The sequence below is a fragment of the Mauremys mutica genome, chromosome 5 (assembly GCF_020497125.1).
Source record: "Mauremys mutica isolate MM-2020 ecotype Southern chromosome 5, ASM2049712v1, whole genome shotgun sequence".
NCBI lineage: Eukaryota > Metazoa > Chordata > Testudines > Geoemydidae > Mauremys > Mauremys mutica.
In genome coordinates, this window is record NC_059076.1 from 28,264,728 (window position 1) to 28,288,342 (window position 23,615).

The 23,615-nt window shown below is 41.3% G+C and overlaps 1 protein-coding gene across 12 annotated transcripts in view; it reads left to right on the forward strand.

Annotated features, from left to right (window-relative positions):
* GRID2 (glutamate ionotropic receptor delta type subunit 2) overlaps nt 1–23,615 on the forward strand; it is a 1,103,852-nt gene that overhangs the window by 852,160 nt on the left and 228,077 nt on the right. The window lies entirely within an intron of this gene.

The following is a 23,615-nucleotide window of genomic DNA, read 5'->3' on the forward strand; positions in this document are numbered from 1 at the left end:
CCATGGTTTGAATTCCTAACAAGTATTAATGCACTTATGAAATGTCCCTTATAGCAACCTTGCGAGGTAGGAGTATTCATTTAAACTGGAACAGGTGCAGAGAAGAGCTACTAGGCTGATTTCCCTCGTTTACACAAGGAGACTGGTTCACAGGCCATTGAAGTCAATGAGAGTCTTTCTATTGATTTTAGTGGGGCCTGGATAAAGCCCAGAGATATTTAAGGGATATTTTCATGGTTGCACTACAGTTTCCATTGAAGTCAACAGGAATTGTGCTCAATATCTCTGCAAATCAGAGAGATATATTGTGCAGTCCTGAGAAAAAAGTAAGAAGAGTATATATCTTTTCATTTATGTGGGTCATCTTATTACATGTGTATTCCTACTGAATAGTGTTTGGTTGGTCAGGAAGGTTAGTTGGAGTGATTATAGACAATCCTAAGAAAGAAGGAATGAAGCTTTCACTGTGTTGAGTTTCAGAACTTCACTAACTTTAACCATTCTTAATTTACGTGGATTTCCTTAATTAACCTTGTACCAAAAAGAATGCAAAGCATACATTCCTGTTAAGTATGTAGATTTAAACATGACTCTGGATTGAGGAAAGACCTTTCTTATCATTATTGATATCAGCATTTTACCCTTAACTACATACATTAATAGGCTCATTATTTTCCTGGGGTTTCAAAGACAAAGCAAAGTGGAAAGGGAATAGAACCTCTTTAATGTGCCATTTGTTGATAACCTGGCTTTTAAGGTTTAAAATAGCCTATAAAAAGGCAAACTGTGATGAAAAGAGATAATGGAGATTACGAAAAGAAATAAATTTTTCCTTGAGATAATTGGCTCTAACAAATGTTTGCCAGCACAATGTCCATTTTCTTTCTGTCTTTATGTTTCTCTCTCGCTCTTTTCTGCTGTTATTTAGTATGATGCCTAATACTATTTATTTTGGTGAGATATGGAGGTTCAATGCAAGTCTCTGCACTACTCAGGAGTTACACAGTGAGAATATACATAAAACAGCTGCAGAATCCTCATCAGTCCTGTATGGGTTATAAATGATACTGCTTGCCACCTGTGAGATTCAGAAAAAACAGCCACAGGCCACACCAGCAAAAAGGGTCCTAATGCTGATCCAACTTGTAAGCCTTGGGCCTGGTCCCATGAGGGAGCTCCCCTGCTGTCCCCTCCCAGAAGCCCGTGCCTCCCCATCCCTGTTCCTTAACCCTTCCTGCTAGTAAGCCCTGGGTCTGTCCTGCTTCTCAGACCCTAACACTCAGAGACCCACTGCGGTATCAACAAAACTTGTAGGGAAAGACTCCCAATCCAGCTGGATGAATAACCGCCTCAAAAAGGTTATTAGGTATAGGCAGAGAGCTTATAAGGAATGGAAGAAGGGATTAGTCAGCAAAGACAACTACGTTATGGAGCTTAGAAAATATAAGAAATAAAGTGAGACGTTCTAAAAGTCAATCTGAATTAGCTCTTACCAACAGAATTAAAATAAATAATAAAAGGGTTTTTTTAGTTATATAAATAAAAAGAGAATAAGGATGGATGAGGTTGGGTTGCTATGCAGTGTGGATAGGAAGGAGGTTAAAGATATCTATGGCCCAAAATTTAAATGAATATTTAGCCTTGGTTTTCAATAAGGATGCTAACATGGAACATATGTGTGCATGAAGACAGTATGATTGATGTAAATGAGCATCTAGAAGTGTAAATTAACACATCTGAGGTGGAAGAAAAATGTAATCTTGGGGAGTGGATAACTTCCATCCCAGAATGCTGAAAGAACTGGAACATGAGATTGCTAGTCTGATAGCAAGGATTTCTAATAAATCTATCTATTTGGGTATAGAGACTATGACTAGAGAAAAGCTAATGTCGTACCTATATTTCAGAAAGGAAAAAATAGTGATATGGGCAATTACAGGCCGGTGAGTCAGACCTCAGTATTATGCAAGGCTTTAGAACAGAGGTGGGCAAACTATGGACCGCGGGCCACATCCGTTCCGCGGGATCCTCCTGCCCAGCCCCTGAGCTGCTGGCCCGGGAGGCTAGCCCCTGGCCCCTCTGCTGTTCCCCCTCCCCTGCAGCCTCAGTGTGCCGTGCTGCCGGCGCAACACTCTGGGCAGCTGGGCAGTGCAGTTGCAGAGCTGCAGCCTGACCTGGTGCTCTGCACAGCACGGCTGTAGTGCCGCCAGCCATCGGTGCTCTGTGCTGCGCAGTAAGAGGGTAGGGACCAGGGGGGGCTGGATAGAGGGTTGGGGAGTTTGGGGGGTGGTTAGGGGGTGGGGCAGTCAGAGGGCAGGGAACAGGGGGGTTGGATGGGGAAGGGGTCCCGGGGGCGCAGTCAGGAATGAGAGCGGGGGTTGGATGGGGCGGCTGGGGACAGTCAGGGTCAAGGGTCTGGGGGTGGTCAGGGGACGGGGAGCAGGGGGTGGTGGATGGGGCAGAAGTCCCGGGGGGGACAACAGGGAATGGAGGGGGGTTGATGGGGTAGGAGTGCCAGGGGGGCTGTCAGAGGACAGGGAACAGGAGGATGGATGGGGCAGGAGTCCTGGGGGAGCTGTCAGTGGTCGAGAAGTAGCGGGGTCAGATAGGAGGCGAGGACCAGGCCATGCCTGGCTGTTTGGAGAGATACAGCCTCCCCTAGCTGGCTGTCCATACAATTTTGGAAACCCAATGTAACCCTCAAGCCAAAAAGTTTGCCCACCCCTGCTTTAGAACAAACTGTGAAGGAAAGAATAGTTAAATTCATGGAGGTAAGTGGTAAAGGAGAATATAATGCGTTGTGGATTTATCAAAGGTAGTTCATGACGGACTAACCTGATTTCCTCCTTTGAGAAAAAAGCTAATTTTTTACATAAGGGAAGTTCAGTAGATCAAATGTACTTGGACTTCAGCAAAGCATTTGACACTGAACCAGAGGGGAAATTATTAGTTAAATTAGGGAAGATGGGGATCAGTAAAAGCACTGTAAGGTGGACAAGGAGCTAGCTAAATGGGAGAATGTAATGAGATGTGCTGAAAGGTAAATTATCAGGCTGGAGAGAGGTTACTAGTGAAGTAATTCAAGGAACAGCCTTGGGACCAAATTTATTCAATATTTTTATTAATGACCTTGCCACAAACAGTAGGAGTATGCTAATGAAATTTGCTGCTTATACAAAGTTGGGAGGAATTGTCAAAACAGAAGAGGACTGCAGTAGTCTACAGGAAGATCTGGATGGCCTTGATAACTGAAGTGACAGAATGGGATGAATCTGATGGTACAAAGTGCAAGGTCATGCACTCTAGGGTCTAATAATAAGAATTTCTGCTATACCAGAGGGCTCATCATTTGGAAATGATAGAGGTGGAGAGAGACCTGTGTGTGTGGGTTGATCACAGGATGACCATAATTCACCAATGTGATATGGCTATGAAAAAGGCAAATGTGATCCTAGGATGTATCATGTGAGGCATTTTCAACAGAAATGGAGCATTAATGCCATTGTACAAGGCCACTGGTAAGACCTCATTTAGAATACTGTGTACAATTCTGGTCACGTATCTTCAAGGAATATTAATTTAAACTGGAACAGGTGCAGAGAAGAGCTACTAGGATGATCAGGGAAATGGAGGGCCTATTTTACGAGAGGAGATTGGAAGAACTTGGCTTGTTTAGTCTCTTGTACAGAAGGATGAGAGTGGATATAATTTGCTCTCTCTAAAAACATTAAGGGGGTTAAATAGGGTAGGTAAAGAACTATTTAAATTGAAGGTCAATGTTGGCACAAGAAGAAATGGATATAAACTTGCCATGAACACATTCAGGCTGGAAATTAGAAGAAGGTTTCTAACCATCATAGGGATGAGGTTCTGGAACATTCTCACAATAAGAGTTGTGGGGGCAAACAGCTTAATTCATTTTAATAGAGAGCTGGACAAATTTATGAGTGTGACTGTATGACAGCGTAGCTTGTGAGGATAGGAGACAAGGCTCAACAGTTTGTGTTTTATGTTCCGGTTTACTTCAAGGTTGCCTCACAGTTTCAATTGGCTACCTACAAGGGTCATGAAGGGATTTTCCCACACACACTTATGTCTTCTGGGTTTTTTATTTCCTTCCTCTGAAGCATCAGGAATGACCACAGTTGGCAATGTGATATTGGACAGGGTGGGCCAGGGCTCTGAGTTGGCACCGAGCATTGTCTCTCTCAGGTGTTTGGCTTGCTGGTTCTTCCTCACATACTCAGGATCTACCTGATCATCATATGTGGGGTCAGGAAAGAATTTTCCCCAGTCAGATTAGCAGTGACCTTGGGGAGTTTTCGCCTTCCTCTGCAGTGTATGGGTGTGGGTCACTTCCCACGATCATTTGTGTACCTGTCACTTAATCATTTCCCTGCCATTGTGGGGTCCTTGGGCACTGGTGCACTTCGGGTCTTGCTATTCACTGCCTGTGGTACAATAGTCTAGTCTCCTGTGGGCTGTAATTGGTCTAATTTTGGCTGCTGAGTTTAGTGTGCAGGTGCTGGGTGATGGCGGTGGCCTGTGATTACATGTCAGACTTGCTGATCTAGTGAACCCTTCTGACTTTAAATTTGATGACTCTGAGGTGAAGGCCTGGCACACAAAATGGGACATGTGCTGGCTTCTCTCCCAGACATGATGTGCATGGCTGATAGTTACAAGATCATTGCATGCACAGGAAAAAACTTGGCATGTTACATCTTTTGACTGGTAACTAGCAAGGCAGCACAAAAACTCACCCGACAGGTTCAAAACCATCTAGGTGGCAACCTGAATTATGGAAGGCCCCTATAGTACTTATACAGCAAAGTTCCTGAGCCTATATCTAAATCTAAGTGCATGAGGAGTAGAGCTAGTTGAAATTGTTTTGTCTAAATTATTTTCCAAAGACAACTGGAAAAAGGAAATTGTGTGAAAGAATTTTGCCAAAAACTTTAGTTTTTCTGTTGGGAAAATGGAAATGATGTCTCTTTGGCTGCCTGTTTGGAAGGATTGTGTCAGTTTCACCTTAGCGCAGTAAAATTGACAGAAGTTTTCCAAGAGGTTTGCCTTTGTGGCTCCCAGCATCCCCCACAACTCTGGCGCCAGAGAAGCAGACACACAGCCTCCCTGCCTCCAACACCCCAGCTCCAGGGCCAGAGATGCAGAAAGTCAGGACATTCTGTCTACACCCCAGGTCTAGGAAGCAGGGAGGCTGACTGTCCTGGCTCCCTGCCTGTAGTCCTGGAACTGGGGGAAAGGCTGATTGCCCCATTTTTCTGCCTCTCTGGAAGCTGAGCTGGAAGACTTCTCATTCTTCCAGGCAGTCAGTTGGGAAGCCAAAAACATTTGTTTTGGTTCTCCCAAAATTGAACTTTCCTTGAAATACTGTTGTGGTGATTGGGTCTACAAATTTACCCCAGTTGGGAGTTTAACTGTGATAAGTAAGTGAAAGTTCATAAAATGTCACAATAACTTATAACAACAAATGTGGGTGGGAAAAGGTACAAAAGAAAGACTGATTGAATTAGTCCAAACTGTTATAACTCAGACTATGTTAAGGTGATGCTTGGGAAAACAAGAGAAGTGTAGAACCAGAAATCAGTGCACCGAAATTGGTATGTCGGCAGCCAGGCCTAATTGGTGGACAAAATAAACCCAAAGTTTCCTTTATACAACTTTAAAGAAAGATACTTTGGGGGTGGAAAACTGGCTACTGTAGCAAGCTTCACCCAGCATGGCTGCCATCCCCTGGACCTTCATCCTAACCCTGATAGATATCCTAGCCAGACCAGGCCAGAGACAGGGACCCACATGACACCACCAGCTCCAGCTAAATCCCCAAAATCACCTGGATGACATGGGATCAGACTTAATAGTAGCAGCAACAAGAGCTCCAGCCCTTCTCAACTAACTTATCTTTTCCCCAAAAGGCGGTGATTTCCATCATTGATACCATCTAAGGGACTGTCAAACAAGCGGGGGGAGGGGTTCCTTCTAAAACTCTTGCTAGCTAAGGAAGAAAGGAAGTTGTTAAAACGAAAGACTTATTCGATACTTGATATTTCAAATGCTTTAAAAGTTTTTCCTTATTTATTATCTTTAATTAAAGGTTAAAAGGATTTTTAATGGCATGTTTGCCATAGTACTAAGCAGGCCGAAGTCTCTGAATACGAAACCCTATGAAACACTTGTTCATGTCAGACAGTGACTGGGTTATGTGAACACCTTTAGTCCATTTATTCCATCTAAATTAATACAACAGTCCCTTCCAGTGAAAATATTTGCATTTTTAACATTTCAGTCCAGGAAGGAATTTCCATTTTCTGGGCAGCTCAAATGAGTGGTCCAATTGATTTTGTTGAAATGATTCACTTGCTCAAAGTTAGCTACATATTTAAGTGCTTTGCTGGATCAGGGCCCTACAGTGGGACAGGGAAGTTGTACAACTCTGCATTTACTTGGATCCATTAGCTTCAAACCCTATGCAACTGGTGCAGGAAGGAGCTCAGATGTTATTGCAAAACATAGGTTTCAAGAACAGCTGTGAAGGAATTGCCTTGCCACATGGTCTTGGGTCAGAATGTATTTTTTCTCCCTAACTCCTCTTTAGTCTATTCACATACAGACTGAATAATCAGATATTCTGCAGATACAGAAAATTTCACCCTGACAATAACACCTTGCAGTTCTGTAGTACCTTCCATCCAGAGATATTGAAGTGCTTTAAATTTTATTTTTTTATTATTCTCTATTTCACAGCTGGTGAAATAGAGCCATAGAGAAGTTCCTGTAAGTGTTTTGCATGAGGTAACAAGCAAGTCTGTGGCAGAGCTAGCATTAAAAGCTAGATTTTAGGACTCCCAGTCCTGTGTTTTAATCACCAGTCAGATTTCGAAGCTGCATTACAAAAGCATTAGGACATTATGTCCACATATTCTTTTCCCACTCCAACTAATTCTCCCCAACTCATTGCACTACAGTGGTTTCTTACAGATTTTTTTCCCCCTTGGTTATTGATGGTCTCTCTACATTAACTCCAGTTAATAACATTTTTTGTCTGGGAATCCTAAGGGGAAAGAAACCAAAGGATTAGAAGTATGGAATACCACAAAAATAAGTGCTTGCAACTGTGTGTTTGATTCCAACCAGTGCTATGGCCTATAGGCATCCAGAGAGAGGCTGCCATATCTTAGACAGCCCCCCTGGCTGTCTGTGTCATGCCAGGGGTCTTGGAAAAGCCTAGAACTGGAGCGGTGCAAAGCCCACTCTCCTACTGGGCTGCAAGTTCTCTGCTATATCTCTTAGGGGTGCAGCACAGAATCTTGCTCACTTAGTTGTTGTCTTTCAGTCATCCAATCAAAGAGTTGAAACAATCAGGTGACTGTGATGACACATCACATGCCACAAATTATGAAGTTGTGGAAGTGTGCTGTTTGCCAGCATCCCATAGGCTGAAAATTGTTCATCCCAACTATTGAGTGAATACTTAAAAATAATAAACACATTCACTGAAATTGGGATCAGTTAACTTGGTCAGGTAATTTATCCACCATGAATAATTCAGCAGCTCTGTTAAGGATTTTAGGGAATGGTAAAACAAAATGGTGGTGGCCATGCAGATCTGACAGACCAAATGGCTTGACCCAAAACCTATTGAAGTCATGGAAAGACTCTCATAGACTTCAGTGGGCTTTGAGTGAACAAGATAGCTATTTGTATAAATATTGCTTCCATAAATTTATTATGTATTATCTCCATAGAGTAGGAAAAATTACACTATTTCTTGAATGCCTGAACTCATAAGAAGCATTTTTTGACCTATTTTTTAATCTTCTAAATTTCAGTAGAAAAATACTGTCTTAATTCAGATTAGGCTTTACATCCAAATTTGATTTCAAAATGCAAGAGGCAATTGTACAATACAACAGCAAGCCTGATATCTTCAGATTTTGCAAATCACTGAGTCAAACCTACATGAGATAAGATAAGCTTATCCCATTCAAAAAGACAATATGCCTCACAGTGGGTATTGAGACAGTAACTGTACTATACACCATACAAAAGAAGAAATAAGAATTCTTTGTATCACAGAACATGTTACACATTGTTGGCTCTCAGCGGGATGCTTGACCAAAAAAAGGTTCATGCAAGATAAACCTGGTAAATATTAATACCCCTGCCAAAATTAGTTGGCAGCTGCCGTTCATCTAATCAATCAGAAGCAGTCTTATAAAGCCCACTTGGAATATAAGGATTGGAGTTTCACAGTGATAGGATTTATGTGCTGGAAAGTACCCAGAAATACCTATATTGTTGTGTAGACTCAAAACAACCTCTGCGGTTGTCAGTAATATAAATACTAAAATCTAAAACGCATAACTCCATTGTTTTGACCTGTGATTTTATTCATTCTTTCCCTTGCTGTAAAAGTGTAGCAAAGCAGGCATTAAAATGTATACAAACTTTACCAGTGTGATCTGGTAGCTGAACTTGAGGACACTGTAGAGAGGAAATGGCTGCATGAACTGTATTTAAAAGATCTTAAAAAAAAAAAAAAAACCCAACAACAATTTTCACAGCACTGAGAGGCTATTTATTTCTCTGTGGAATTTCGGCTTTATGTCCCAAACTCCTAATGTGCTAGGAGTGTTAAGAGTTCACAATACTTTTTTTTTACAGTGATAAAATAATCTGAATTTTCAAAAAATCTGAAATATTGTTACACCATCTTTTTTAAAAAAACAAAAGAAAGATATCCAACCTCAGGCAGAGAAGAGATCTGGAAAAGGGCATTTAGAATGGAGATGGGGAGCAGTTTGACAATCTTAACTTTAGCTGTTGCTAGAATTCCAGTTGTTGTTACACCCAAAAACTGTGTTAAAAGAACATTATGAAGATTGCAAAGTCAAGTACTCAAAAGTTAGGAAATGCCAGAATTAAGGCTGCCTATGTAGTCTTATTTTGTTACCCTTGTGCATATACATAATGAAACAATCTTTAACTCAAACTAAGGGAGACACTCAGCATGGAAAATTTTAGACCATATGATTAAAGTCTGGCAAAGTAATAAACAACTGAAAACAGGTTCTTATAATGGGAAGCATCTGGCAATTATTATTATTTATTATTTGTATTATCGTAGTGCCTAGAATCTTAGTCTTGGACCAGAACCCCACTGTGATAGGTGCTGTGCAAACACAGAACAAAAAGACAATTGCTGCCCCAAAGAGTTTACAATCAAAGTAATATACCGTGCTATCAGTTCATCTTATAATACCTATCTGCAAGCGCTATGACTTAGGTTCTGATTCTGTGATGAGATCTGCACTAACACAGGGGTCTATTCACGTGGAACTCATTGCAGGATCTGGACCTTAAAGGGAAGGAGGGTTGGTTGGATGAAGGAGAGTTTCCACTGGAGGGTGCATGTTCCACTTTAGGAATCAATCTTTCCTCCATCCTGTAGTGTGGAATTTCACTTTTCCCTTTCAAAGGCAGAGGCTGCCTGTGGAACAGCTGGATATCTTGTAAGCAGCCTCCATTTTCTTGCATTGGTTAATGGTAGGATTGGTCTGAGCATAAAGTTGAAATATAGCTGGACCAGAGTAACCAAAGTGTGGAGGGAGAGAAGTGTGACACCAAAGGCAAAGTGGTGATTGTTCAGATATGGACATTGAAAATGCCATTGAGTTTTAGGCCCTATGAAATTATTTAAGCCTTGTGTTTAGGGAAACAGCACTTAAATGGTAAAAGCTAAGAACTGTTGACAGAATTCTTGTATCCACTGAAACAGAATAATTTTGAGTTGTATTAGCTATTGAACAAGGATATCGTTAAATATATTTATGGTTTAGTATATTAATATATCTTTTAAGAAAACAAATCCAGACAAGATATTTTTATAAACTTTTTTGGATTTAGTACTGTTTGTACCTGCTTGCCATGTGACGACTTCAATCCTTGTGGAGTGTGCAAGGGTTTCTCACTTACAGCAAGCTCAGGAGAAGGATGATAGGTGAGAACAGGACCATCACATGCTGTGGTGCAGCAACTTGACTGACTTTTCTTGCATTATGAAGTGAATGGACTGGATTTTCTTGGATTGTACAACTGATATAGGAGTTGATTTCATAAACAGGAATATTAATGATGGAAACCTGGTTGCTCAATCATGAGATATGAAAATACTGTCTTAGTTATGTGTTCAACCAAATTAACCAATATAGGTTTTTGAATATTGAATCCTCATGATGCACTGCTTATAAATAAGCCACATAATAAGAGTTATTAATGGAAATTATTCCATGAATAAATTTGTATACCAAAAAAGTGATGAATATACTGCATATATGCCTTTACTTTATCATTAGGAACACAAATCATGATCGCAATGAGCATTTTAATGCAATAAAAGAGAATTAAACTTAGACCCAAAGTGCTCACTAAAAGAAATGGCTGGTGTAACATTCAGGACCCATTCTGAGGTAGAAATGTCTTTCCACTCAAAAGTAAATTCTGAGGGTCAGATCTTTAGAAGGTGTAAATTGGCTAAACTTCATTGAAGGTATGAAGATTTACACCTGCTGGGGATCGAACCCTGAGTTTCTTGTGTTCAGGTTTACATTTGCAAGACATGATTGCATATTAGGAATACAATGAAATGCAGGTAAAATTAATAATAGATAGCTATGGTCAACACAGTTAATGGAAGTGTCTACAGGAAAGTGTTTAAATTAGAACTAATGCTGATGGGCTAATTGCCTTCATCTATGCTTTAGACAATGGATATCTGCCATGCCATTTAATGGGATTCTTAGAAATTGTTTCTCTTCAACCTGAGATACTGGACTATAGTGTATTACCAGGACTAGCACAGATCCCTGTTAGCTCTGACGGTATGCTTTTTATGGGCCACCATGTGTGAAAATATCAGCGGAATCTCTTGTATTGTGAAATTGTTGTCATAATTTCTTTTTAAGTACATGGAATCCAATTAATCTCTCTGCCACAATTACAACAGAGAATGAATATTGACTTGCCAAAGGCTGGGACAAGCATGTTTAGGGAAAGAGTCCATTATCAGGAAAAACTCTTTTGGCTCTGAAGATCTGCATACATTGTCCTTTCTGGCTGCTAAGGTTGGGACTTAATAAACACAGTATATGAAAGATGACTAGAGTTACTAGTTAAAAGTGTTAAATGTACATTGAAAATCGTCTAGAAGTGAACCTAGAAGAGCATATGGTCAAGATCAGTGGTTTTCAACCTGTGGTCTATGCATCTTGAGGATGGTAGGGGGACACAAATGAAAAATGGTTGAAACCACTGGTCTAGATTAGAGCAGGTTACTGTGAGACAGGACTCCTGGATTCTGTTCTTTCTATACCCTGTGTGTTATATGGGGCTAATAATATTTACTTTCAAAATTATAGTGCAGGACTGCTATACAAACAAACCCAGGGCAGGCCATGCAAGTGGGTTGGAAAATCCCCATCCCATAAATTGAATCAAGCCGTAATTCATTATAGAGGGGAAACAATGCAACTGCTGTCAGATGCACGAAATAAATACTGCATTGTAAAGTGCTGTAGTCAAATGCACAAAGTTGCTGAAGCTGAAAAAAAGAGAAAAAAAATCTAATCTTGTCATGTATAGATGAATTTAAGTAATCAGTCATATGATTATAACTATAGTAGCAGACAAAGGTGCCAGTCAGGTTTCATTGTGGAAGGAAGGTGATCTACTAACACATAGGAAATACAGCCCCTGCCTCAAATAGCTTACAATCAAATTCACAACAAGATCAACAAGTGGGTGCAAAAGACAGTGGGAAGGAACAGGGAAAGGAGTACAAAGATAACAAATATTATGCACAGCTAGATGGTTTGGGGCCAGATTTCAATTTATTAATAAATTACAAGTTATAAAGATGTTACTTGTTACCAGAATAAAGCATTTTCAGATAGAAGTGTGATTTTTAAATTGACAGTATCCCTTTTTAAATTAAATCACAGCATTTGTGGAAGAGGTACTTCTGTGATGAGTACATAAGTATCAAGATGATTAGATAATCACTGCCACATGTGCAGCAACATCTTTCAAAAGAGGTTTTGTAATGTTAAAGTAATTTAACCATCTCATTGGCTTAAAATGATTATCTTTATACAAGTTCAGAACTGTATATACTAAGCAAGATCTATTGTTGGAATATAATGTACTGGAAAATATATTTCCCATCCCATACAAGATGGATTTATAACACATTTCTACAGTTTAATCACTAGGATATATTTCTAATTTATTTTTGTGGCAAACTCGAGAGACATTAGAGCAGCAATTTCCCTCTGTAGTAAAAACGTGTTTTACTGATTCAGCTGTTCTGGAGATAGCTTATTAGAGTTGTCAATTGATCTTTTAAACTAATGGTTTATTATTTTCCACAAGGATTTTTTGTTTAAACCTATCGTGTATTTTATTATATGTCACTTGCCATTTAAATGCTTAAAATAGGTAGATTGTTCTGACAAGCTTATTTACTGTAATAAGAACAAACACATTCACTGTATAGAGCAGTGAGTTTGTACACTGACTACATCAGCCATTCCAGTCTTCAGTCCCTTAAAAGGTGTTTCTCTTTCCAGACCAAAATAATAATAATAATAATAATAATAATAATAAAAATAATAATCCCATGTGGTTCCCTCCTTTTCCAATCCAAACATTCTTTCTTCAGACAAACAGTGAAGTCCAGTCAGTACTAAGTTAGAACCATCACTTTGCTACCACTTCACACATACCTGACTGCTTTTCAGGGAGAGCACAAATGTGTTTCTGGGTGAGAAGCACAAGCTGTTGCAGTTCTGGTTCTCTTTTGAATTAGAGTAAATCCATTTAATAATCATTTTGGGTGAGATTCTGGCTCACCCCTACATACTCACCCAAGGGAGTAACACATAAAATTCCCTTCATTCCTCAGCATGGGCTAATGGCAAAGCAGGTCACAATGCAGGGGAGAAAGCAGCCTCCATAGGACTCTTACACTCTTTCCCATACAAGTGGCCAGGGAGAGAGCAGAACCTTGATTCTTCCTCCACTCTGCACTGGGGGAAAGTAATTTGTGCTAGGCTGACCAAGATTACTTCACCCTTTGAAGCAAACGTGAGACAAAATTATGACTCTCTGAATCACAATTTGTTGTCTGGTCTGCTCCTGTGGCAGCACAACTTGCATGTTTTCTTTTACTCAGGACTTGGAGTAGTTATGCAAGCAAGCCCTTAAATAGGAATGGAATAACAGAAGAACCTTTGGGTACATCTACACTACGGGACTATTCCGAATTTGCATAAACCGGTTTTGTAAAACAGATTGTATAAAATCGAGTGCGCACGGCCACACTAAACACATTAAATCGGTGGTGTGCGTCCACGGTCCGAGGCTAGCGTCGATTTCTGGAGCGTTGCACTGTGGGTAGCTATTCCGTAGCTATCCCATAGTTCCCGCAGCCTCCCCCGCCCCTTGGAATTTCCGGGTTGAGATCCCAGTGCCTGATGGGGCAAAAATTATTGTCGCGGGTGGTTCTGGGTAAATGTCGTCAGTCACTCCTTCCTCTGGGAAAGCAACGGCAGACAAGCATTTCGCGGCTTTTTTCCCTGGATTGCCCTGGCAGATGCCATAGCATGGCAATCATGGAGCCTGTTTTGCCTTTTGTGACTGTCACCGTATGTGTACTAGATGCCGCTGACAGAGGCGATTCAGCAGCGCTACACAGCAGCATGCTTTTGCTTTTGCATGACAGCAGAGATGGTTACCAGCCATACTGTACCATCTACCAATCCATAAATTGGTAAAAAGATGATCATGGTTACCAGTCCTTTTGCACTGCACCATCTGTTGCTGTCATAAGTGCCCCTGGCTGCTCTTAGCTAGGGGCGCAAAAGCCAAAATTGGGAATGACTCCCTCAGTCAATCCCTCCTTTTTGGTATCTAAAAATAGAATCAGTCCTGTCTAGAATTTGGGCAAGTGTACTAGAGAACCACTGTATCATAGAACCAGAGAGCACAGCTGCTCTGTGTCAGATCCAGCAGAAATTATGAGCTGTATGCTATTCACAGGGGGTGCTCCTGCAACAACCCCACCTGTTGATTCCGTTCTTCCCCCAGCCTTCCTGGGCTACAGTAGCATTGTCCCCCCACTTGTGTGATGAAGTAATAAAGAATGCAGGAATAAGACACAGTGACTTGTTAGTGAGAAATGAGTGGAAGGCAGCCTCCAGCTGCTATGATAGTCCAGACAGGACATTAAGAAGTGTGGAGGAGAGGAGCCCAGCATTGCGCTGCTAGTCCAGGGGCAATTGAATCTTTTCTTTACACATGAAGGGTGGGGGCTGATGGAGCTCAGCCCCCTGTTGCTATGATGAGGACGGTTACCAGCCATAATGCACCATCTACCAGGAAAAATTAGGACCATGCGCCCTTGATCGACCTAACGGATGCTAGTCGGCATGGTTACCAGTCCTTTTGCACTGCCCCATGTGCCAATAGGCTGATGATGACGATGGGTATCAGTCATATTGTACCATCAGCCACCCATGGCCGGGGGGGAGCAAGGATGTTGGTGTTGAGTGCTGCAGCATCGCGTCTATCTGCAGCATTCAGTAAAGATAGGGTGACTTGTAAAAGAGTCAAGAGAGGATTGTTTTCCCTTTCACTTCTGGGGGTGGGTGGGGGGGTGCGTAAATTGCCGAGCTATGCCCTGACCCACCGCGGACACTGTTTTTGACCCTAGAAGCATTTGGAGCTCAGCCAAGAATGCAAATGCTTTTCGGATACTGCAGGAAATGTGGGATAGCTTGAGTCCTCCAGTCCATGAGCGTCCATTTGATTCTTTGGCTTTCCGTTACGCTTGTCATGCAGCAGTGCGCTGAGTCCCTGCAATGGCGTCTGTCTGGAGATTTTTTTAAAATGATTTTGAATTTCGTCTTCTGTAACGGAGCGCTGATAGAACAGATTTGCCTGCCCTTACTGCGATCACATCCGCATGGTCCATGCTGGAGCTCTTTTTTTATTTTATTTTTTTGATTTCGGACTGCATCACCACCCGTGCTGATCGGAGCTCCACGCTGGGCAAACAGGAAATATTCAAAAGTTCGCGGGGCTTTTCCTGTCTACCTGGCCACTGCATCCGAGTTCAGATTGCTGTCCAGAGCGGTCAGTGGTGCACTGTGGGATACCGCCCGGAGGCCAATACTGTCGATTTGCGGCCACACTAAACTTAATCCGATATGGTAATACCGATACTAGCGCTACTCCTCTTGTTAGGGAGGAGTACAGAAACCGGTTTAAAGAGCCCTTTATATCGATATAAAGGGCCTCTCAGTGTGGATGGGTGTGGCGTTAAATCGGTTTTACACTCCTAAAACCGGTTTAAACGCCTAGTGTAGACCAGGCTTTTGTCTTTATGATTTCAAAAAAAAGGGAGGCGCGATGGAATGGGTTAATACACAAGCCTTTCACTTCTGAAGATCTGCAAACTAAACTTCAATTCTGGGAATCCTGACGAGCATGATTCTGATCACACCTGCACTAGTGTAAATAAACAGTAGTAACTTCATTGAAGCCAACAGAGGTGCATTCATGTCAATGCTTCTAGAATCAGGCCCATTGTCTAAGGGGAAAATCAGTCTGATCTCACTGTATTTATTGCATTTATTAAGAGTTGCATATATGCACATAAAAATGAAGAAGAGCAATATTAGAGCAGCAAAAACACAGTGGGGAAAAACACAGAAAAAGGATCTCCTTGAAATTTAAAGGATTGCAGAAGAAGGAAAACGGAGCGGAGAGAAATAACAAAAATAAAGAGGAAAAGTAAAGAAGAAATTAAATGGATGTTTGGAATCTACTCCACTGGTTCCTCCAAAACACATGGCTTTATAGCAGCATGAAGCAGCCAAGAGGCTCTCCAACATACATGCTGTTTTTGGAAAAGACTATGCCTGACATTGGCACTGTCCCCAGCGTAAGGCATTGAAGTGTCTTAGGCCTGGTCTACAGTTGGGGACGGGGTCGATGTAAGATACGCAACTTCAGCTATGTGAATAGCGTAGCTGAAGTCGAAGAGTCTTATTTCGACTTACCTCCCATCCTCACGGCGTGGGATCGATGGCCGCGGCTCTCCCTGTCGACTCGGCTACCGCCGCTCGCTCTGGTGGAGTTCCGGAGTCGACGGGAGCGCGTTCGGGGATCAATATATCGCGTCTAGATGAGACGCGATATATCGATCCCCGATAAATCAATCGCTACCCACTGATCCGGCGGGTAGTGTAGACATACCCAAAGAGTTACCTTTTCCAGTAGAATCTACATGTACACTCTACAAAGGATAAGCAGGCCACAGCCAGAGGTGAAGAGGGGCCAATGCTGACATGAACAGATTGATTTTATCAGAACATTCATTAGCCACAAAAATGACAGGCATTTTCATTTTCACTGCACCTAGAGGAAGGAGTGAAACTGCATTTGTAGTTGGAACACTGGGAGATAGAATGTAGTAGCTCCAAAAGATGTAACAACTTTCTCCAGTCATCTTGGTTAGTAAGTGAAGTGGGATCATTGAATTGCTGAGTTCTGATCCCATCTCTCACTCTGTGTCAGCTTGGGCAAGATGCTTTAGCTGTAGTTTGTTTGTTTGTTTTCCCCTTGTCTGTAAAATCGAGTAATAATGCTTACTGCTAAATGAAATAACTTGAGGTTTCTGTAGCTACATCCTGAGTCAATCTAAATAACACATCCAGGAAAGACCATTCATATATTGAATTATACAGCTACCTGTACTTCCCTGTGCAACCTTGAATGAATATCTTTATGATTCACCATGAGATATGACAGTCATGCTGTCTTCTTTCCATGCTGCTGTCATGGTTTAAGGCTAGCAGCACCTCTGACCCCTCCTCTGGCTTTTCTGAGTGCAACCCCCTCAGATGTGAGGCCTCGTGCCTGGAGGTCCTGAGGTACAGTACACTGTGGACCAACCATGCTTACTCCCAACAAGTCTGTCTGGGTTTGGGTAGCTGCAGTTATTCCCTTCAGAAGCCATGACTAGTGATAGATACAGGACCCCAAACAGAGCACATGGGGACTTTCGCAACATCAAGAAGAGGAGAATGAGGCTATCCCCTCAGCCCCCTCATGCATGGGAGAGAAGAGATCCATTAGCAGAGGGTGCTCTCTGTGCATGGATCTTGGAGAAATAGCCAACTCATTCCTTCATACTGTTACTAACTATTGCTTCGTGTTTTTCTTTTACTGGATAATTGCATCATCACCAATACTATCTCTTAAGTAAGTTGCAGTGTCTCAGGGAAAATATTTTCTTTACTTCCATTCCACAGAAAATATATGATCCAATGTATTACTTGCATTATCTGGTCCATAATGAACTGAAAAAATTGGTGGCATGCAAGCCACCCACCCTATTGTATTTGGTTATAACAGGATAATATTTTCTAACCTATTGGTGACAAATAGCTGCTTTGATTTACTAGCAAGCATCATGTGTTAGATCCAACTGAGTAAACTTCTTTCTTTCTGACAACACTGAGAATAAATCCTCAGTTTTAGGAACAGGGTATTGATCTATGTGTAAGCAAAGATTGTTTCAATCTCTACGTTTCCCATTTCTGTGTTTTGGGATTATGGCCAACCAGCAGAAAGTGGTTTATCATCTGGTACTGCTGCTGGATGTATTATCATGTTATCTTCTGTGTGGCACAGAGTTTGAGAACAATATTAGGATGACAACTCTGTCGGTTTCCTGTTGTCATGGAGATCTCTGTTCTTATACACACTCACAATACATGTCATGTATCTCATGTGAACTGTTGGTTCTCAAATAACAAAAATAAATATGCCTGTTTTTCCATTGGAGTTGTTGTTTGGATGCAGTGACATCTTAGTCCTGAAGAATGGGAACCATGCAGGGCATGCATAATCGATAGAGAGTGGCTCAAGCTAGTTAAAAAAATTTCATTCTCTGTACAGTTCATTCAGAATGAGCCTGCAAGTCTTTGCATGCTGAATAACAAGGAGTACAAAGTTGTGCAATCCAGTGCAACTGTGAGAGGACTCAGTATATTTGCAAATAAGTTGTAGCGTCTGCACTGAGAGTAGTAAGTCAGTTGCCCCTAGCTTAGTGTGACATTCTGGGATGCAATCTACATCAGTGAGGGACTGTGTCACCCTTGCCCTGAAACCTGAGGTGCCTCACAATGCTTTGTTGCTGTAACTCCCACCTGGGTCACTCACAAACAGTCTGCCAGCATGCAGGTCACACACTGTTAGTGTTTGTGTATTGCCATAGCCTTGGGCCAGCACCTCTGACCCTAGCAGCCTGTCACCAAACACCAGCCACACTCTGGCTTCTGGCAGCCTTGGTTACCATTTGCATAGTGACCCCAACACACTTCCAGTCCTACACTGTCCAGCTCTCTCCTGGACAATGCAGATATATTAGGTCCATTGACCTTCTAAGGGATCTATATACAACAATTTGTTTCCCCGAATGGAGTTAACCACATAATTCACAACACTGAATTAGTTTTGATTAAAGAATAAAACATGTTTGTTTAACTACAAAGAGAGGTTGTAAATGAATACAAGCATAGGGCATTAAAGTCAGAAATGGTTACAAGAGAAATAAAGGTAAAATGCTTCCCAGTGCTAAAACTTAACAAACTAGACTTGGTTCACAATAAAATTCTTACCACAGGCTCCCAGCAGCAGGTCTGCTCAAATTTCAGATCAAGATATGCTCTCAAAGTCCAAAGGTTGTTTTATTTGTTAGGCGAAAAGGAGAGAGATGGATAAGGAGAGAGAAAAGTTGGGGTGTTGTGCCTCTCACTTTTATAGTTTAGTCACCATGTGAAATGCATTATCCTGCAGGATACCCTTACATGACATTTGTTCTAACTGAGGGGCTGAAAACAGAGAGTCTGCTGGTGAAAGAGCGTCCATGCTGTTGTTTGTGAAGATGCAGATCTTTTAGTTCCAGCCCCTCTTCCTTGCCAAAAAATGGCCACTTGACGTTTGATTTCTCATCAATTTTGATGACACCTGGCTAGAAGCATCAGTTTGTCCATTGACTTTGAAATAGGTTTACCCACTCCCCTGACTTGTCTGGTCAACACACTTCAGTCATGATTTCAGCATATGTTCGTAACTTTACATAAAATGTGTGTAGCAACATTATATAATGATATTATTGACCAGTGAGTTGTTAGTTTTCAAATGATACATCACAAGGTATATTTTTATACAAAGATTATTATGTAAGATGTGAATACAGGGATGCATTTGGTCACATTTAATCATTCCCTCTCTGATGAATAAAGAAAGGGATGGGGAGCGGTCAGTGGGTGTCTCTGAGGAGACACAGACATAACTGCACTCCTCAGCCTGCAAATAAAGTGCTCTGCTCCGCACACTCACTTTGGCTGTACATGTGCTGTTAGGAAGGAATAATTTCATGGCAGTGCACCCATGCTCTGTGTAACACAGGACTGAGTTACTTTGTGCTCCCTGTGTTATGTGTCTTTGTTCAGGATTAGCTGATACATTACTCCCATTTAAAATCTGTTCTCCTTTCAAGAACATTGGAGTTTCAATTTGTTGCCTGTGTACTATGACTGATGTTGTTCTACCTGAGAAAATAAAGGTCCAGGCTCCCTGCTTTGCTCCCTGCATTTCTGTCTGAAAAAGTGCCAAGCTGCTGCTTAGGCTATGTCTACACTAGAGCTCTTATGGCAGCGCACCTGCATCTGTGCTGCTGTAAGATCTCTCATGTAGCTGCTCTATGCTGATGGGAGAGGGCTCTCCTATCCAGGGCCGGCTCCAGGCACCAGCTTGGGGCAGCACTCTGCAAGGGGCGGCAGTCCCTGTGTTTTTGCCCCCAACCAGTGCACCGAATTGCTGCCATGGACGGCGGGGGCAGTCCGTGTGCCATTAGGGCGGCACGCACATTTCCATGGCGGCGGCAATTCAGTGACAGCTTCTATGTTCAGCTGAACGCAGCGGCGCAATTTCTGTCTTCCGGCTGAAGATAGAAGCTCCCTCCGAATTGCCGCTGCCGTGGAAACACGCGTGCTGCCCTAACGGCACACGGACTGCCCCCACCGTCTGCGGCGGCAATTCGGCGTGCTGCTTGAGGCAGCTAAAACAGTAGAGCTGGCCCTGCTGCCATCAACATAATTAAACCACCCCAAAGGAGCGGCAGTAGCTATCTTGGTGGGACTCCCACTGACATAGTGCTGTGCATACTACTACTTATACCAGCAAAAAGTATGTTGCTCAGCGGGGTGTTTTTTCACACCCTGAGCAACATATGTTTTTTCGACATATGTGGTAGTGTAAACATGGCCTTAGTCTTACTCGTACAGTTTGCTTGGATGGCTTTCCTGGGAAGCCTGTTCATATGCTTATTGCTCTCTGAGTGAAATAGTGCTTCCCGCATTTGCTCTTTACTATTAACATCCTTATTTTTTTATGTTGTATCCCTAGATTTTTGAGCCCTCCATCAGAGAAAATATTTCATGATGCTGTTCCACTTGATCAAGCCCTTTCTGAAAACTCAAATACGCCAAATGCACCTTATTAGGTAGAGTGGTGAGCAGAGAGACTGTTGAAGAATGTTCTTCTACTACGAGGGAATTGATAAACTGAAGGGTACATTGCACATTTCATTGTGTCCTGCAGAGAGAGCACAGAACTCACTGAAAAACAGTGCTTCTCATTGTTTGCCATTGATCAGATTTGATCAAAGGTTTTACTATGATACAAATATCCTGTAAGTTGTGATCTAATATGAGTTGAATATAGTATCTTTGTCTGAGCACTTTTCCTCTTTGATTTCATAAAGATGCAATATGGCACAGTATGAAAGGGGAAAAGTTCAACTACAGAGCCTAATGTTCTTTAGAACTTAAATGATTTAGGCTGACAGATGCCTTTTTAAGCTATTATAAGTTTTAATGAGATTGGAGCCAAGCATTTGCAATTAAGAATCAAAAGTGACTGTATTTAAATTTTATACAAACCTGAATTTATTTGGTACTATTAAGATGCCATAAAATATGCAAACATCAATGAGCTTATTTTCAATGAATGTGGTGTTCATTAATCATCTTACAGTTACAGAAGAAGTGTTACTGCTTAAAGGCAGTGTTTGCGCGTGCGCACACAAAAAGTTATTGAAAATTTTTGGACAACATTTTTTTTGCTCCATGGTCTATTGAACATGTGATAGTATGAACCCTCTGAACCAACATGTAGTGAAATCTTGTAAACACTAAAACCAGAGTTGCCAGCCGTCACTCATCTTCTGAGACACTCACTAATACATGGTCATCTCACCACTTCTTGCTCCTTTCCTCTGTATACTTGGATGCCATATCCCACCTTATATATCATGCACAGACACAGGGGGCAGCCTGGTAGAGGGCCTCTCTTATAGCTGCTGACCCAGCCAGCCGCAGCTTGCTCTTCAGCCTTTTTGCTCCAATTGTGATTTTTCAGACCATTGTAGGGACATAGGTGACTGTAGCCCCCAGCATAGTGAAGTCCCAAAGGCATGTGTTATGGCCTTAAAGAAAGAAACTCTTATTTAGACAATTTATACTTGGCTCCAAGATAAAATACTAAAGATAAGACTATCATAATCCATAGAAACTATTGGAAACAAAACTAGGTTTGAGTATTTGCGCTCTCTTTTTTAACTTCTAAAATTTCTTGAAAGTAGCACTGCAAAGCCCAAGGGTGCAAGATGTGCCTTGTAGCCTAATGGCAAATTAAATTAATAAAACAACTGTAAAAAAAACAAAAACTGCATGTACAGAACTCTATAACCTTCCTGATATAGCATGTAGGAGATGCAAGAACTGCTATACGCACTGTATATAAATGTATTAACCAGTGTGTGGAACACAATATGTTCTATGAGATTTTAATATCACCATTACTAGCTGACTATTGTCTAAGCTCCAGTGAAGGAAAAAATAAAATATTTAACATAATTGTAGGAAAAATTTCTAACTGCCGCTATAGAATATTAATATGAAATCATTAAGAAGCCACTTGTCCCTTTAATCAAGCTCTGCAAGATTAAGGCTCTCACTTTACCACCCAATCGATTTATTTGCTGCAAATATGACTGAGCCACTACAGCCATTTTCCTTCATTGCTTGGGGTCAGATTCACAGACTGAACTAGGGTTACCCTTTAAATGAATCTCTGCACCCGCATGAGACTCTATTCCTCACCCATAAGGGCTAAGAACCTCCCTTCCACACAAAATTAGATTGAAGTTCCTTTTGATTCCAGTATATTGCTCAGACTGAAGTCATAGCAAATTTTGTAGATGTTAAAGAAATAAGCCTTCACATCATTTCATGCTTCTTCCTCCATTATTTGTTGTTGTTGTGTACCCAATTTCATGTCTTTGCCACACACGTGTCAGCTAAGGAGAGTTTAAAGTTTTATTCCTGTGTAATTGAAGGCTTCTGCTCTTCCACTGTTTTGAGTTTGGAATGGAGGCAGGAAGTATCTATGCTCATCCTTTTAAGACAGCATTTATTCCACCCTAGGTTATGATCTCATAAAACCTCACAAACTAACGATCTGCAGCCAGACAGAAACTTGAAAGGGAAACAACTTGGTGCTGAAGAAAGTCCTGCTGATTATTCAATGTGATTTTTTTTCTGAATTATTATGAAACCAATTCCTCAGAATGATGCTAACAATGCTGACTTTTGGATGGCTTATAAAAACTTGACCACATTTGTGCTTTGAAGATCCCAAGGAACTTTATGTTAGAGGAAGCATGTTAATCATGGTGTCTTGACTAAATTCCGGTTGTGGATGTGGCAATGACATTTGTCTCAAATTCCTCCTGAAGCTTCTATTAATTGTGTCCCACCCTAAAGTATTGTGTAGTGTTGATGTGCATGCCATATTTAACCTCAGAGGGTGGCTGCAGTGTTGGATTAAGTGATTCGTAGGTATTTTTATCTCTCTCTAAGTTTGTAGAGCACTTGAAGATCTGTTAGGATGGCATTCACTACATTAAAGTAATACATTACTATTATCGGGGTTTTTTTATTGTTTTTTATTTATGATGATCACACAATGTGGTCACAAAACGGATTTATATCAGTAGACTTGAGTTGATGCTCTGTGCCAAAAGATTATTAATCTCCCTAAGTCTATCCATTAGAATTCACTGGTGTCATAAGAAATATTTGTGTTCTATATATGGCCATGGAGGTGGCAGAGAAGATGAACAGGCAGAACATGAGATTCCATAGTGAATGGTGTTGCACATTTGATTGTGTTCCAAGTTTCTTATCAGTCAGTCCTGAAATTGCAAAATGATACATTTTAACTAATCTAAGAAGATTGATAATCACGGACCTTCCACAACTGGCAACCCACAGAGGCCAGAATTCTTGAAGATGTAGAAATGGCCCCTGAGAGAAATAGAAGTGATCAACACTGACAGTGAAATAAAAGAAATATTAGCATAGCAGAAGTAACAACAGGAAAAGGAACTGAGCTACAAG